Source organism: Equus asinus, chromosome 22 (genome assembly GCF_041296235.1).
Source record: "Equus asinus isolate D_3611 breed Donkey chromosome 22, EquAss-T2T_v2, whole genome shotgun sequence".
Classification (NCBI taxonomy): domain Eukaryota; kingdom Metazoa; phylum Chordata; class Mammalia; order Perissodactyla; family Equidae; genus Equus; species Equus asinus.
In genome coordinates this window covers 16,694,698-16,712,582 of record NC_091811.1, presented here as the reverse complement: position 1 = coordinate 16,712,582, position 17,885 = coordinate 16,694,698, and the positions used below count along the sequence as shown (strand labels likewise).

The window sequence follows — 17,885 nt, the reverse complement described above, 5'->3', positions numbered from 1 at the left end:
CCACGGACCTGGTAACGAGCCGGGCTGGGGCTGTTGGTCTTCCATAAAAGCCTTGGACTATTCAGCTTTTCAAACCGTGCGTATGTATTACTTTAACAAAAATTCAAATGATTTTTAAAATATGCTCACTGTTTCCACCCCCCCCACCCAAATCACATGTCATCCCCATATCAAAAGGAAGTGATGGCTGGACTTCCTGTTCTTTTGTGTTATTAATCTGAGAAGCCTTCCTCTCCCTCTCATCCACCGCCTTTTCTCTAACCCACCACCTCCAACCCATCCCCGAGGCCTGAGGCTCTCGCCTCCCCACAGCTCTCCAGCCCATTCACCTCTTTCTATCCCCGTCACTATCACCCTAGTGCCATCTTTCACCTGGACGTTGGCAAAAGTTTTGTAATGTCCACCTGCATCCATTCAGTCCATCCAATCCATTACACTGTGGTCAGCCTGATATTTTCAAACACAAATTTGATCCTATCGCACCACTGCCACTTGCTTAAAACAGGCCCATGGCATCCCATTGCTCCTGGGCTAAAGATAAAGCTCTTAAGCCTCCAACCTCACTCCATGCTTGCCCTTTCCCTTGCCACCCCAGTCTCTTGTTCTCACCATGTTAACCCCACCACAGGGCCTTTGGACATGCTGTTCCCTCTGCTTGGAATACTGTTTCCAGAGCCTTTGTCTATTTACCTCCTGCTGATCATTCAAATACCAGCTAAAAAGTCATTCAGTCAAGTCCCCTATTTTCGGCTCTCACAACACAGGTATGTGCATATCTGTACCTTGTAACACTGGTCACAGTTGCAGTTTTACATCTGGCCTTATTGGATTAACATGTGTCTCCACCCCCACCATCATCACACACCACACACACACACACACACACACGCACAGGCACACGCACACACACTCAAGCTCCATTCAAGGAGGAAATCATTTGTTTCACTTATCATTATACATAGTAGGAGCTCAGTAAATGTCTATTGAATAATTTGTTGAAACACTACATTTGCTACCACAATAAGCACTCTGTACTACCTGGGTGTGAATAACATTTATTCATCTGTCTCGCCACTACTCTAAAATTCTCAGGCTCGGAGACTGCATGCTTTTTTTAAAGCCCTGCCACTCACTCCTCTCTACACTTCCAGTTCCCATTTTCACATATAATTTCTGAAATTGCGTATTGACGCAAAGTGTGCAGGAGATCATGTGTTGAAGGGGGTTTCTATCCTGGAGAGCTAGCATTACAAAATCCTTCCTTACACTTTGCTTTTTAGACACAGTCATCCCCGATGTATTGCTAGCACTTCACATATGATCTTTAAATATGTTATCTTCTTTCACGATTCAACACAGATTTAATTGGCTGAATTCCAGTGAACATCTGATTGAAGCTAAAGATTAGCACTTTAGGCAAACCTAATGATTTTTATCTTGTCCCAACTCTATTCAGTTTAACACTTAAGCTTTGTGCTGTAGATTTCTCTGTTTTCCCTTGATTTTTATAAAATAAGGGCAAAAAAGGCAACAAAAGTGGCCAAATTATTGCACATACATACTGAGCAGAAAAGATGGGACACTAGCCAGCTCACAGAGCCACCATGAGATGGACCATTTGTCAGTTAATGCACAAAATTCCAAGTCCAGCATAAGATAGGGCACGAGGGGCTTCTAAATTGGAACATCTAATACTGAGCACCACTTGTTTACACTTCTTGTGCAATTAGGGAGCACCTAATAATCCAATATTAAATCAACCCTTTGCTTGGTAAAACAAGTTTAAATTCATCCATTTTCTTCTTTCTACTTATTCAGAATTTTATAACACACCAAATATTCATTAAAGTTCCTTCTAAAAAATAAGGCTATTGGGTTGCCTTCCTTTGCATTAACTCCCCTTCAGACACAAGCTGCAGGAGTCATGGGGAGCCCGAATTTTTTATGTCTGTAATATAACACAAGTGAACAACTAAATTGGAGAATCCCCTGTGTATATTTTTAAAACATCCCTTCCTTTGCCCCCCAAACCGGTCTCTGTCAATAACTATTGGGGGTCACTGCCCAGAGCTGGGCCGTGCCACATCAGCAGGGAAAGGCTGGCACCAGAATCTGGGCGATCCTGCCTCTTGCTGCACCCACTGTTAACCACTGACCACTCAATCTCGTCTACACTCACTGCTCTTGTCACCGTTGTCGGAGTTAGGCTCAACAATTGTTTCCCAACCATTCTTGCCATTTCCGTGAGTGATGTGGAATTTGGCATTCCCGGAAACCTTGAACTTGGGAGAATTTTCGGCTCCTCCGGGGTATGTCACCAAGCCCTGTGCATTCCCCGAGAGGTGGAGTAGCGGCCTCCACAAGTGTAGGGCTGCAGCTGGGCCTGCAGACGCCACGGGAAAAGCGCCAGGGCTCTCTCAAGGCTCAGTGTTCCGCACAGTCTCTTTTGTCCAGTTTTGTTGAGCCATAACTGACATACAGCACTGTGCAAGTTTAAGGCGTAGAGCATGGTGATTTGACTTACACGTATTGTAAGTGATTACCACAATGAGTTCAGATATCATCTCATACAGACACAAAAAGAGAAAAAAGATTCATTTTTCCTTGTGATGAGATCTCTTAGGATTTACCCTCCTAACAACTTCCAAATACCCCGTCCAGCAGTGTTCGCCGGAGTCATCACGCTGTGCGTCGCATCCCCAGCACTGATGTATCTTATAACCGCAAGTGTGGACCTTTGATCGCCTGCGTCCATCCCCTGCGCCCGCCCCCCACGGGTGCTGACCACAAATCTGATCTCTTTTTCCATGAGTTCAGTATTTTTTTGTTCTTGTTTTTTTTAAATTCCTCGTATGAATAAGATCATACAGTATTTGTCTTCCTCTGTCTGACTTATTTTACTTAATGCCTTCAAGTCCATCCATATTGTCACAAATGGCAGAATTTCCTTCTTTTTATGGCTGAAAATATTCCACCATGATCTTTAAGAGCAAGTAAATTACAATCATCGATAAAATTCAAATTAAACAAGATAGTATTTAATTCCCATCACATTAACAGTGGCCCCTCCCAACCTAATCCAGAGCTGGTAGGGTGCCATAAACACTCACTCAGAGCAGGCGGCTTCTTCTGTCTGTTTGCCTCTCACTTTCTATAACCATTCATTATCACTTTTCAAGATGGAAATAATTTTTTCTGATCCTAAAACATACACATTCATTGTAAACAATTCAGGCACTGCAGAAAACTATCAAAAAGAAACTGAAAATCACACATTTCCCTTCAACCCAGAGAAAAACGCATCGCCTTTGGGGTCACCGGGAGCTGCTCTCAGCCCGTCACTCACTTGGTTACTTCTCACTTGACAAAAGGAAATAATAATTGAAGTGGGCTCACAGAGTGAGGACTGAAGGCAAGGTTTGTATACGGCACAGTGTTCAGTGACTGGAAGCTGTGGCTGTTACTATTACTGATACACTTCCAGTCTTTTCTTACGCATATTTACATATATGTCAGTGTGCACTTTTTTATGTTCCTACAAGTGGCTTTTGTGTGTTGAAAAGATTATTTAGAAGACATATTGCTTTGATAAATAAATACTCAATTTGTTAAGGTTATAAATCTTCACATTGAGTTTTTCCTGAAGCTTTTGAGTTCAACTGACAAATTTTATTACTCTATTCACAAGCCGAGCTTGCCTGTTTTGTTTTCCAGAAGCCTGAACTCCTTGAGGGTCTTTGAAAGGAACAAGAAAAGAACAACTTTAAGGATCTGTGTTATAGACTCAATGTTCACGTCTCCTCAAAATTCACGTGCTGAAGCCCCAACCCCCAGTGTGGCTATACTTGGAGATTGGCCTTTACAGAAGTAATTAAGCTTAAATGAGGCCATAGCGGTGGGCCTGGTCCTATGGGATTGGTGTCCTTATACAAGAGGGAGAGACACTAGAGCTCGCTGGCTTGCCCTCTGAGCAGATGGAGGAAGGGTCATGTGAGGGCACAGAGAGAAGTTCAGAGGTCAGCAGCAGGGGAAGAACAGGGACCCACTCACCACCAGATGGGAGCATCCCTGGAGACGGCCAGATTTCGGAGGGAATGGCTGTTGATGCTCAAAGGTGGCCAGACCTGAGGCACAGGGCTCCCAGCCCAGCAGCGAAGCTGCAGGGCCACTACTGGGTTCATGAACTGAGGTTTAGACCTAGTCTGAGAGTTGCAGGTTGAGCAAATAAAAATACAGGATCCACAGTTAAATTTGAATGTCAGATGGTTTTGCAATATTTGGGACATTCTTATACAAAAAATTATTGACTGCTTACCTGGAATTCAAATTAGCCGAGCCTCCTGTATTGTGTCTGGCAACCTTGCCCAGCACAGGCACGACCTTCTGGAGGACATTTCAGTAACACATGTCGAAACAGTTAAGGCGTACCTAATTGTTAGCACATCAATTCCACTTCTAGGAATCTAGTCACAAGAAACCATTAGATAATAGAGAAATATGTACAGGTAAGGATATTGATCAGTGTATTGCTTATAATCATGAGCAATTGAATTACTGGAACTGTGGTTAAACAATTATGGTAATTTTGTTCAAATGTATGCAGCCTTAAAATGATAATTTTTTAAACTCATATTTACTAATATGATAAGACGTTCAGAATGTATCATCAAATTTAAAAAGGTAATAATGTAACTTTAAGTTCGATTTTATTTTTAACTAAATATTTTACCTGTAGCCCCCACACACATACGAAAAATATCCGGATAATTATAGCAAGACGCTGACAAGAGTTATCTCTGGACGGTGGGACTGTTGGTGAGTTTTATTTTGCCCTATAACGCTTTATGCATATATTATCTTAATTATCAGAATAAAACAAGAAAGCTATTATGATTTTGAAAAAAAAGTACTAGCAACTTTAAAAACTTTATGCAAAAGCATGATTCTTTGACAATTCTGTAATCTTAAAATCTGAAGCAATGAGTCCACGCTTGGATTCAGGAATTCTTTATCGGAAGTCATGGACGTGTTCCTCGTCCTATTTTGGTGCTGATTTCTCCAAGCTGCGACATCTTTCTCTTGCTAAAAGACCCTGAATGCAGTCTATATTTGCTGTTTTTGTTTACTTGCTTGTTGAGGGGGAGGGTTTTTCTTTGGCTACCCAACATCCATTTTATCCCTTCTTTTCATTACAGAGCACAAATTTTCCTCTGGAGAAACATCTCCACACCCCATGCTCAGTCCACATGCTTTGGGTAAAACTGACTCCAACCTTGGCTCCAAGGGTGTACACATGACCCAGATATGTCCAATCAGAACACATGATTCCCCTGACCTAATAATTTGCCCAGATAAGAGGATGAAGTGGAATTCTGACCAATGAAAATTAGATCATGTATTTTTTCAGTTGAGTAGAAGCATTCTTTTTTTAATTGGATTAGAAACTGGGAGGATATATGCCTGGAGTTACTAGCCATCTTACTGCTATCTGAAGCCAACATGGACAGCAGAAGTGCATTAAAAAAGATGAAAAACTTTTTTACCTCCTGGATCATACTGTACCTGAAGCCCAAATTTATTTTGTTTAATTTTATTATTTTCAAGTACATAGTATGGACCTTAGACTTATCATCAATTTTCCAGTAAAGGCTCCAGTTAATTTAATTGGCATGAGAATGAAATTAATTGAGTCTACTAGCATTAGCTGAAAACACTACTTATAGGTATGGTAGAATTTCAGGGGTGGAAATACCCTAAGGAGCAGGCTTGCCAGGTATCCTGTATATACAGGACATGTCCTATATTTAATGGTTTTGTCCTTCTTCTTGTATTAGTTTCTTGGGTCACCCTAAATGTCCTGCATTCAGCTTTTTTCCAATAAATTACAAAATACAGCAGTTAGGGCTTTTTATCAAATTCATCTGGGCATCCTGTACTGTCATTTGCTAAGTTTGGTAACCCTACCAAGGAGTCATTCAACCCCTGCGACCTACCATGCCTCTCCCTGCTCTATAGCATCTCTGCCGACTGAAGCCCAATGTTAGATGAACTTATAGGACTTAATAAATTTCCCTTTTTTGATTAAGTTGGTTTGAGCCAGAATTTTAGTCTCTTGTAACCAAAAGAAGGCTAATTGGACCTAATTAATTACAGAACCACCAACACTAACCTCTATAGCTAATTACAATAATAACTGTGTTTTTTAAATCACTTACTGTGTTTAATATACTTTAGAAACCTTGTCTCATGAATCAGCCTACTCGTCCTTTGAGATACGCATTATTTTCTCTGTTTCACAGATGAGGAATCTGGGGTTCCACGAGGTTAAAGAATTCACCCTGAGTCACACGGCTGGCTGGATGGAAGCAGGACCCCAGACACCAGCTCCACGTTCTTCCACTGCACCATACTCTCTTCTAGTCCAGACTTAGAGATCTGAACTCTGCTCCCACGCCACAGAGAGAAGGCTTTTATCGGGCTTGGGGTCACTAGCGCTGGCGCTAAAATAACCACCAGGAAGCTTAACTTCCCACGAAGAGCTCGGATTTGGGGCCAAGCGCATGAAAAGTATGCAAACAGAGCCTCAGTTAAAGTGGGAGAAGGAGTCCCCTCGGTACAGCCATTTTCTCTGGGTTCCAAGCAAGGGCCAAAATCTGAAAGCCAGTTTGTGGCTCACTTGAGTAGCGTCAAATGCCAGCCAGCACCACGCAATCTCCAAAGCAGTGTTCAAAGCTGACTCCATCATTGAAATTAACCGGATAACTGCAAGTTTCCCACTTCATGTGGACACTGCCTAAAGCTGTGTAAGTTGGCCATGAACTGCATATACATGCAGACCTGAGACAAAGGAACCACCAGATTTCCAATAAATCATTTCGGTTTCTCACAAAAATATAAAAATATGTAAGGGGCCAGTCCCGGGGGCCTAGTGGTTAAGTTTGCTGAGCTCCACTTCTGCAACTCAGGTTTGGTTCCTAGGCGCAGACCTACACCACTCATCTGTCACTGGCCATGCTGTGGCAGCAACTCACATTAAAAAAGAGGAAGATTGGCAGTGGATGTTAGCTTAAAGCGAATCTTCCTCAGCAAAAAAAAATAAATATATATATATATATATAAAATGTTTCCTGCACATTTACCTGTGACATGACAGTTTATGTGCAATTCATCTCATGTTTATTATTTCTCACAGTAACCCCATATCCCTCTCAAGAAACTGAGGTAGAGCAGAGAGGTGACAGGCTCCTTTCAAAGTCAGGCAGCATGTCAACAGCAAACGGATAAAACAGTTTCTCACTTTCCAGAGGCGAGTGAGTGTCCTGGGCCATCACATCACGTTTTCTTTAGGCTGCACCTGAGAAGCAGCCGGCGTCAAGGAAAGCGCTGGGGCTGCCCCGGGTCTCTGCCCACAGGGCTCACGGGCAGCCTCCGGGTGGATGGCACGAGGCTACTGCTTCCCGGGGCACCGAGGCAGCAGCAGGGGCTCCTGTGGAAGCCTGGAGGAATGGAGGCTGGCTGGCAAAGTTTTCCGTTTCTTTCTGAATCAATCTACTTCTCCAACATCTCCACTTGACCATTTCCTGGCAGCCCTGAATATTTTAAGGAGGAAGTTCCAGAAATAAAAGAGAAGTTGTCCCCCTCCAAGCAGGCTGAGGGACGGCTTCTCAGGCCCTGGGGAGGGTCAAGGGGAGACCAGTGTAGCCGCAGGAGATGGAATTTGTGACACTAGGCTCCTGAGGTCGGTAGGATGATGACAACCACCCACGCCCCACCTCCACGGCGCGGCATGCCCTTGGAGTGCGCCTGCGCATTTCCCACCCCTGAGAAACTCTGGGAGAACAGTTTCTGCAGCCTGGCGCGGCAGCAGCCCGATACAAAGGTCCTTTTCAAACGCACCTCTGAGCCGCAGGGCCCCCACTCAATGCGTCCATCCAGGAGCGCCTCGCAGATGTTCAGGAAGCGACTGCAACCTCTTCTACCCGCTTCCTGCAAGAGCCATCCGGCGGTGGCACCCCAAGGGCAGCGCCTTGAGAAAGGTCCCCCGCGCACGCAATAAAGGGGTGCATTCTCCGCAGAGGATTTAAAAACAGTAACGAAACTGACCAAAAGTTATTTTCACACGTGCCAGCAGTTATAAACAGTGCCAGTGATAAAATACTCCTCCCAACTAGGGTGGACCACCTGCCCCCACGACTGGCTGCGCCAGCCGCTGCTCCCACCCGGACCCCACCCTCTCGTCTCTTTCTCACTCCTTCCTCACTTCAGCCACAGGGATCACTCCAAAATGGCACCTGAGCGTGTCATGCCTCTGATTTAAAATGCTTGCTTGCTCCGAGGGCCTTCGGAACGAATCCAGCTTCTAGCAGCTTCGTGGCTCTTCACAGTCTTGAGTCCAACCTCTTTTTCCAGCCTCCCCTGCACCCTTTCTCCCATGCCATGTGTCCTAGGCTCCCAGTTCTTGAACACTTTATCCCATCTTTGGGCCCCCTTGCCTTTGTTCAAGCCATTGTTTCTATTAAGAATTTTCTTTTCAATCTTGAAGACTCCGAGTCATCTTGCAAGACTCAGCTGATGTGTCAACTCCTCTGGGAAACCTTGCCTGACTCCCTCCAGCCCTGGAAGAATTCACCACTCTTCTTCCCTTACCCGGAGCGCCTGCTACCTGCCCCACTCAGTCACTTACTGCCGTCGCCCCCACCACCACTGCCATTGAGCAGTTCCCCATGTGGCCTCCAAGACTCATTCCTAATTCCAGCCTCCGTGAAAGCAGCCAGGAAAGTGGACCTTTGCTCTCTCTCTGCCTCCTGCAAGTCACCCCAAAGGGAGCTGGTCACAGATTTTGGTTCCAAGGTCCAGGAATAAAAGACACCCCCTCCGCTCGCCTTCGGTCGCAGCTGTGTGTCAGCTCAGCCTTTACTCCTGAGCCCTGAGCTGCAAGTACCTGGGGGCTGCTTGAATGCTGATAAACTTGTCCCTTGATTCCTGCATCCATCTGTGCCTGTCACCCCCTCAGTCAGAACCTGGTAGCAAGGAGGGGGAACAGCATGGCAGGGTCTGGGCCCTCCTGTGAGCCCCGAAAGCCTGCTCCCCCCTGCCCTCTGCCACCTGCCCCGCTGTACCACCGTCAGTTGTTCACTTGGGGCTGCTGTCCGCTGTGATGGCCTTCCTCAAGAGGTCAAGGTTTGCTCACTCTCTCCAGGGCCAGGCACAAGCAGGCTTAATATAAACGTTGAAAATAAAAGAGGGTACAAGACACCAAGTAAGGTGCTTCCTCCACACCCTACTGACTCCCAGCCCAGCTGCCATCCCCTGCCCCCGCTTCTTTGCTCCCAGAATCCCCATTTTGTCCAGGTTTCTAGAAGCCAAATGCTCCACAGAGGCTGGGTCCCTCCCCAGCCCTGCGGAGGCCTCCAGCTGAGTCTAAACCGACGGTGGTAATCCCACCCACCTCGGCCGAAGCCGGTCAGGATGGGCCTGCACCCCAACCGTGGCCTAAGGGAGGCTGGTGGGAAACGCTGGGGAAGGTTTCCTCATTCTTAGACAGGCTCATCCCCTCCTGCCTTCGGACACTGGTGTGAGGACGTGCTGCCCGGAACTGCTGCCGCCATGTGTGAGCATAAGGGGGCAGCGGGTGAGGCCCAGAGGGCGGAATCCTCTGAGCCTGACATCACGGCCAGCGGCAGACCCTTGTCAAAAATGGTTCAAACGCCCCGCCTCCCTTTGCAATGGGACTTCGAAGCTCCTCCCACCCAGAGGCGGAGCCTGTTTCCCCAGGACTTGAGTCCAGTCCTCCGGCTGGCGGGTGACTGGCTTTAGCCAAGAGTGCGCGGCAGAGGTGACTGCACCAGTGCCAAACCTTGGTCCCAAGGGGCTTTCACGCTCCTGCTCTTGCTCTTGGGCCCCTGCATCCGCCGTGAGAAACAGCCCAGGCCGCCTGCGAGAGGGACGGGCACGACGCACGGGAGAGCCGGCTCCCGGCCCAGGGCCAGCGAAAGCCCAGAGACGGCGGCACCCGATCGCCCATAGCCCACGGCAGAGGCCTGGAGCGCAGGCCCGGGCACTGATCACCAGCCCGGGAGCGGTCCCTCCCCGAGACTCCATGTTATGTGAGATAATAAATGTTCTCTTGTTCTTTGGGTTTTTGTTTTTAAATGCCACAGTCAAATGCAGACAATAGTCCCTGACGAGGAACGAAAAGACGGGCTGGGGCCCGCCTTCAAGGATTACAGTCCAATTGGACTTAAGACATATTTTTCAACTGGGCTGTCAATCCTTTGAGGGAGGCACTCGTGCTTTGTGTGTCTGCAGAAAGGATTAGAGCCAGACCTGTGCCCAGCAACACAAGGTAACCTCCGCTAAGTAAAAATGGGCGCGCCCGTCCTCCCGGAGGAGCCTGGGGAGAGCTGGGCCGGCTTTGAAGGAGGTGCAGGATGTAGGGAGACGGGGATAGAGGGGCGGTGGAGAGGGGCGGGCTCCGACCTGGGCCTGGAGCGATGGACAATCCACAGGGATTTGTTCTGCGAGGAGGTGAATGGCGAGGAGTGGAGCTCAGATGTGATGATTTAGGGTGTGAAGGACACAACGAGAAAGAATAGCATTCTCAGTGCAGGCCCAGCAAACATTCGTCCTATGAGGTCACAGGCAGAGCTGCTGGAGGCACAAGGCAGGGTCCTCCCTCCGTAGCCACCCTCAAAAGAGTTTCAAAAAGCACATCCTCTCAGAGGTCATCAGGTCAGTGCCCATGACCTCTGCAGTGACCAGGCCTGAAGAATCCCTTTCCGCCTGTGTCCCTGTACCCTTCACCTTCTCTCACCTGGTGGGCTTACTGCCAGCCAGGGGGCTGGGAGGTCACAGAGCAGGCCTTTAATAAAGGTTGAAGGGTGGGCTGAACAGATGTCACAAGCTGGAAGAAAAGCACCAGAGAACTACCTCATTCTTTCAAATTTGCCAGGGTCGGCCACGTCTCTCTCCATACCCGAGTTGCCTAAGCCTGAGAGGATGGTCATGGGCCAGCAGGAAGACAGCCAGCTCAGTGTAGGGGCGTCCCCTTGGGAGCCTGGAGAGGAGGCAAAAGAAAGTGCTCTGTTCTCTGGTTCCAACTGCAAACATGAAGGCACTAAATAATTCCCAAACCAAACCAGCTTCAGAATCAGAGCACAGCAAAGGGGGCCAAGAAGACTTCTTTCTTTATTGAGCAAGGACTGTGTGCTAAGCATGTCTTATCCTCAATAGAAAACCCTCATCACATTCCTGTGAGATGAGGATAACAATCCCCGCATATAGGTGGGGAGCACAGGCCCCGAGAGAGGGAAACGTGCTGAGGAGTCCCAGTAGCCAGCCTGGATGGGCTGGGGCTGCAGCCCGTGATCTCTCCACGCAGCCCGTGTGGTACCTGGCTACTGCAATTTCTTCCGAGTCTGAGCTGAAGGCAAGCTTTCACAGGAGCTCATTTGAAGAGGCATCGCATCTTAGCCAAGACACTGAGTGAGTTAATACCCCGGACCCAGCCCCAGCTCTGTCATAAAGCAGCCATGCAGCCTTGAGCCAATGAAGTGGTCTCTCAGGACCGACCTCAGTGGTTTTTCATTTATAAGCGGAGAGAGTGAAGCTGGATGATGGGCCAGACCTCTTCCAGGTCCCGTGGCTGGGAGGCTTTCCCTCTCCTCCATAGAGACTGGCCCAGACTGAACCAGAACCTCCTGTCCCAGTGAACAGTTTCTAGGCAGGAGGCTCTGGCTGGCTCAGGCTCTGCCCTCCTCCGATCCACGGCATCAGGAACAAGTCGGATGGCACCAGCTTGGCAACTGGAGGCACAGCCTGGTGGGTGATGGCGCAGTTAAGGGGGCAGCTGGGAAGGACCCTTGGACCCTCTGACCACCACTCTATCTGATGACATCCAGCCAGAGAACAGAGAACTGAAGACTCACCAAGCTGGCCATCTGGGCCCTGGGCCCTGGCACCCTGCTTCCTTTGCTTGCGGAGAGGAGAGCTCTTTAAACCCAGCCCCCCCCCCCCAAACACCCTCTCACCGGGCTGAAAAGCCACACAGGATTGTTGTATAACAGGAGTAGGGCAGAGTGGGGCCGACCTTGCTAGCCGAGAAGGCGCCTTTCCTGAGAGTCAGTCCTGGCGGATCAAAAGTCATGGAGGACATTGATTGACCCTCCACAACAAGCCACCAAATCAGTGAACAACACACGATGAGCAGGTCCTGGGAGGGAGAAAGAATGATACTGCCGCAGGAATCTGCTAGGTGCTGGCTTCGTCTCGGCCACAAGGCTAGTGACCAGGTCTGGTAAGGGGAATTCGGGGAATCAGCATTTGTCCTCTTCCCTCCACGGGCAGCTCTGCAGCCTGCACTGCCCAGGAGGCAAACCCCGCCTCCCCCCGCGCCTCCTCCCCACATCGCTGGACAGAGCTGCGGGATCCTGACATAGAGAGCTGCAGTCCCCGGGAGCCTCTCCAGGAAACGGCCTGTGCAAGGGAAAAGGTCTGAATGGGGAGGGAGTCAGAGCCAAAGCTTGGCTGCTAGGGGAGGATGGTGGAGGGTGCACACGGGCACCTGGTTGTGTTCTTCTGTCCCTGCTCCACCTCGTTAAGCTCAAATCCATGCCAGATGTCCAGAGTGGGGCCTGACCACTGCAAGGGCTCCAGCTCTCAGGGCAGCCTCACAGGAGGACTCAGGTGGGCTTTAAGGCTCTTGGGGTGCTGGGGGGGGGGGCAGGGAAGGGACGGAGGCTTTGGTGGTGAGTGTGAGAATTCAGGACGGGAGGTAACAGCTGGGGGGACGGGATGCAGCGCTGGGGCAGCTGCTGTGGGATGGGGCTCTCCTTGCTCCTGCCATGCACTGTGTTTTCTGGGGAGTCAGCAGTGAAGGCGAGATCTGGGGCTGAGGGTCAGAAGGCTGTGGGTGACGTGCGCTGTCCAGGCCCCGGGCCTCTGTCCCTCAGTGCGTTACTTAACTGGGAAAGGGGATGGAGCCTGGGAGAAAACCTTGACTGCACATTTCACAGGGAGGCTCCCTGAGGAGGGAGAGTGACTGCAGGGGAAGAGATGAGGTGAGAATGAAGAGAAGGAGCATCTCAAGCGTCTACACTAGGCTAAGACAGGTCCATCCTGGAGGACTTCCAGGGGAGGGGAAGGGAGAGGAGGCTGCCCTTCCCCAAAGGGCCTGGCAGGACTGGCCTGGGCTGGGCAGAGAATGGCTGCTGCCACTGACGGATGGAAAAGCTGTGCAACCTTGGGGAACTCGGTCAGCCTCTCTGGGCCAAGGGCGCTCATCATAATGCCTGCTCTACTCACCTTAGTGGATTGTTATGATGTTCAGTTGTGAAAGAGATTTGTAAAATGTGAAGCACACTTCAACGAAAAGGTATAAAATTATTACCACCAGGATTTCTTAGAATCTGGCTGCACACTAAAATCTCTTGAGAAGCTTTTTAAAAAATGCTGCACCTGGCCTCAACCCTAGATCAAGTCTTCCAATGGAGCGGGGAGACGGGAGGGGCTGAGACGGCGGAGGAGGCAGGAAGTGGTACTTTTTCAAAAGTGTCTCAGGTGATTCTGATGCCCTGGAGGTGGAGACCCAGGACCTAAGACTCCCCAAACTTGCTGAAGATAATCACCTGTAGCGCTTGTCTTAAAAAAAGCAGATTCGGGGGAGGCGTCCTCCTCGGAGAATGCGCGCAGACAGGTGCTTCGGGGACGGGCTGTGCTAGACAGCCACAGCCAATCCCATTCCCACTCCACTGGGGTGACAGTCCAATCATAAAATGACAAACCTCCCAGCCAAAGAGCCTGAGAACCTTAAGATAAAAAGGAAACCATGATGCGTTATCTAAACTAACAGCACAGGTGACCAGGGTGTTATTGATTCGTCAGTGGATTGCCCAGGCCATCTTGTTTCACACTCTCTCTGCTGACTGTTCCACTTGTAAGATTATCTAAACACACACACGCATACACATACTCACACAGAGACCCAAGCTCATCACGCAAATAGAGGGATGAAGAGATTAAAGGAGCCGGTGAACTCCATCAGGCAACTGCGTTACTTGGGAACATGGACGGCCAGGGCAGAATTGAACGATGCAGACAATGTTGGGACCGAAAGGCACCCTCGGGATTGCTGGATTTCGTTCTTCATCTCGCAGGGAGAGTGTCCACACAGCAGGGAAGAGCAAGGGCTCCGGAGCCAGATGGCCTGGGCTGAAATCCCACCCACCTCCTCCCGGCTGTGCCACCATGGGCAAGCCCCTCGTGTGGAACGGAAATACTGACAGGGCTGCTAGGAAGAGTAAACGCGTTAGCACATGCAAAGCTCTTAGAAACGTGCCTGGCACACAGTACGCTAGAAAAGTGGTTGCTGTTGCTTGGGTCATTTTATTTTAGATGAGGAAGCTGACGTCTAGAAAATTATTCATTCATACTTCTTGATTCTTATAGGAATCCAACTAAGAAAATAGTCATAAACATGAACAGATATCTGTACTGAAAACGTTCACCGCAGTATCATTTAGAAGAACGAAAAGCTAGAACAACCTATATGCCCAACGATAGGGGATAGATCACCAAAATAATAGTGCATTATATGGTGGTTATGTAATAACTGCATGAGACAAACAGAGATACAGGATGACGTTTTTAACATGAAATACAGGGTGATCTCTGCAGAGATACAGAGACAAGCAGAGACAGAGTGGTCTGGAAGGAAAACACGACAAAATGCCAACAATTCATGAATGTCTCTAGTTATGGGATGATAGGGGCTTTTATTTTCTTCCTTAAACTTTTCCGAACTATACTAATTTTCCACAATGAGCAGAGATTACTTTTAAAGTCAGAAAATATAATGCTTCTTTTAAGCAATTTGCTCAAGGTCAAAGAGCACATTGGGGGCCCACACAGTGGTCCTGCCACTTCCCCAGACTGCACTAGCAGGGGGCAGGGAAGCGACATGGAGCAGGAGGCAAAGGAACAAACAGCAAAAAGCACTGAGGCCTGGTGGAGCCTGCAGGCTGGGCCTGGCTCAGTGAGGACCCTGGTCTGTCTGGACGTGCAGCTCCAGCTCCCAGGGCTGAGCTGGAAGGACAGAGCTACACGCTTTCTAGCCAGCCAAGAGCTTCTGTCCAGAGCCACTGTGTGGCACCATGGGGCCACTCCAGCACACAGTCCACAACCTGCCCTTGGGGTCACTGCCCTCTCCCAGAAATGGAAAGAGCCAACCTCGGCTTTCTCCACGGATATCAAAGACTTGTACCAACTTTGCTTTCCTTTGTTCCTTTTACAGGCTCCGTCTGCAAGTGGGGAACCTGAGACCCAGAGAATCCTGCCTAGCACCCGCTCCGGGCTGCATTCCCCTGCTTCTCCTTAATATAGAAGCGCTTTCCATGCCCAACATTTTTCCAATCATAATGCCAAGGTGCTTAACACAGCCAAGACCCAGGGATGTTTATTTTGCAACTTTGAAATAAAAAAGAACTAGAATCACTTAATAACCAAGATAGAGCTCATCTAAGAAAAATAGGAAGGAATGGAAGGAGGGAGGGGGGGAGGAGAAAAGCAGAGGGAAGCGATTTATCACACTTGGAATTATATAAAAATGATTACGTCTCTCTTAAAACTTTGCTATAACATGCTCATTATATTTTTAAGTGTTAAGTGCTAATCTTTGCCTGTAAACTAAGAAGGTGGAGTAGATGATGTTTAAAATTCAATGATTCTATATAAAGTTGAAGTTTTAGTAAATCCAACTCTCTTTTTAAAAGATTGTTCCGGTGCAAAAGCCAAGCAATAAAGTTTGCCAAGTTATCAAGGGACCAGCTGTACATTTAACGAACAAGCCTGAGCATCCGTAGAATTGCTAAGAAAAACCTCAGAAATTGTCTGATCCAGACACCTCACTCTACAGATGAAGACACTGGCCCCGAGAATAACGCTAACAGCTAACATCTGCTGGGTGCTGGGCAGGTGACTTGCTCAGGGTCACACAGCAGGTCAACGACAGAGCCAGAATCAGATGCGATTCCCACCTGCCCCTCAGTCAACTTGTTCTGACTCTTGGTGGGTCTAGAGATGAAAGAAACAACCGGATATCAGACACTCCCCGCAGCCCGCGACGTCCGGAAAAGAAGCAGGTACAAAGGCACGAGAGGTCAGGGGCCACCCACAGCCTTCGCCTTTTCCATCTGAGCCCAGAAGGGAAACCATGGCAGAATTCAGTCCTGGGACAGCTGTGGAGGAGCGGGCAAGAGCGTCCAGCCTCTCCTGGGATGAGCAGAGAAGAGTCAAAGGCACAAGCCTTCACGGCACAAAGCACAGCCAGCAGAAGAGCTCCCGGAGGGACCAGCGCCTGAAGTTCCTCGGGAGAGAGAAAGGGTGCGTTGCACTTGGAAACAGGGTTTAGAAAAATGGGAAAGCAGACTGAACCCTGGTTACTTAGAGACCACTGCTAGTATTTCTTGGTGTCTTGCTCAGATTGTGAATTTTATAAGTATGATAATTAGTAAAGGTATACTTGAATGTTTTCATTAAAAGGTCCAGTTCAGGGGCTGGCCAGTGGCACAGTGGTTAAGTTCGTGCACTCTGCTTCGGTGGCCCCTGGTTCACAGGTTCAGATCCCGGGTGTGGACCTCACACAGCTCACTGAGCCACACTTAAACAGAGAAAGACTGGCACAGATATTAGCTCAGCGACAATCTTCCTCAAGCAAAAAGAGAAAGAATTGGCAATGGATGTTAGCTCAGGGCCAATCTTCCTCACCAAAAAAAAAGGTCCAATTGAGTTAGAAAAGTACTTGTGAATAGAAACTCACATGATAATCATTGATTTGGTTAACAACACCCATAGGAATTGCACTGTTACACCACAGACAACACCCTAAGTCAGTCATCTCTCTGGAGAACCATATCCGAAGTGTGGACGTTTGCTGGCAAAGTAGAATCTCGTCTAAATCTAACAAATTAGACCAGCTCCTGCAGTGATTTTTCTCAAAGACTTCTATTTCAGAAGGCTGTGAAGGTCAATGGAGAGAGGACATCTTCTTTCACGTTATTCAGGACCTTAAACTACTGATTCTAGATGTCTCCACACCACTCAAGAGGAGTGCAGAGAACTTAAGAGGGTTGATAAGAAGCCACAAAACCGTCCACCTGAGGAACCTTTAAGGGCTGAGGTTCCACGGACTCAAACCCATTACAGGCAGCTCAGCTCTCTTTGAGTCTCTCAAGTGTACTCCTCGGATTACAGTGTCTGTGAGATGGGAATGGAAGTTACCCCCCAAAAGGGGGTGGAGACTCTGTGGTAAAAATAACTTGAACAACACGGAGTTAAAGAAGTGAATAGGTTTATTTGCTGCAGGACTTCTCAGAGTCTTTAATCTTGTGTGCATATGCTGTGCATCTCCAAGAGGCAGTGTTTCTGAAATGTGGGCCCTGGGGATTTTTTTCCATGAGAATGTCGTGTGAGACCAGTGCTCTGCAGACCACCTTTGCGGCAGTCCGGCATGAGGAGTTATTTCAGGGAATATGGTCAGTGGAGTATCCATTTCAGTAAAGGACAAAACAGAGGGAGGGAAGTCTAAAGCGCAGCAGGAGTGTGGGACTGAGACAGCAGGAAAACATCCGGACAGCAAAGGTCGGGAGGCTCAAACGCAACTAGCTTGAAGGAGTCGAGGTTACGGGTGCTCTTTCTCTGGGGATGTTCCAGAACAGGTCTGGGGTCACCGGGACCTTGTTCTAACTCGGGGTAGAGTAATGGATTCCGTGACTTTTGGAAGTCTCCTCCTGCTCCATAATTCCACGTCATTTTGTCTCATTCTCTACTTACACATCATTAAGTGATGTCAGGTTCAGCTGACTTCCTTGCAAATTAAATACATTCCTGAA

At 48.5% G+C, this 17,885-nt stretch overlaps 1 protein-coding gene and 1 long non-coding RNA gene across 9 annotated transcripts in view; one reads left to right on the top strand and one right to left on the bottom strand.

Annotated features, from left to right (window-relative positions):
* KCNA6 (potassium voltage-gated channel subfamily A member 6) overlaps positions 1 to 17,885 on the bottom strand; it is a 39,906-nt gene that overhangs the window by 7,045 nt on the left and 14,976 nt on the right. For 2 of the 8 annotated variants that reach the window (XM_044756171.2, XM_014841740.3), the window contains one exon: positions 14,002 to 17,880. The exons of 5 other annotated variants lie outside the window; for them this stretch is intronic. The gene's annotated coding sequence lies outside the window, so the exon portion shown is untranslated. Of the gene's footprint in view, positions 1 to 14,001; positions 17,881 to 17,885 lie in introns of those variants that run through there. One more of the 8 variants, XM_070494277.1, reaches the window with a different exon arrangement.
* On the top strand, positions 4,317 to 15,425 carry LOC139041550 (uncharacterized). The gene is made up of 3 exons (XR_011496889.1): positions 4,317 to 4,815; positions 6,300 to 12,684; positions 15,290 to 15,425. It is a non-coding gene; the product is annotated as an uncharacterized lncRNA (long non-coding RNA).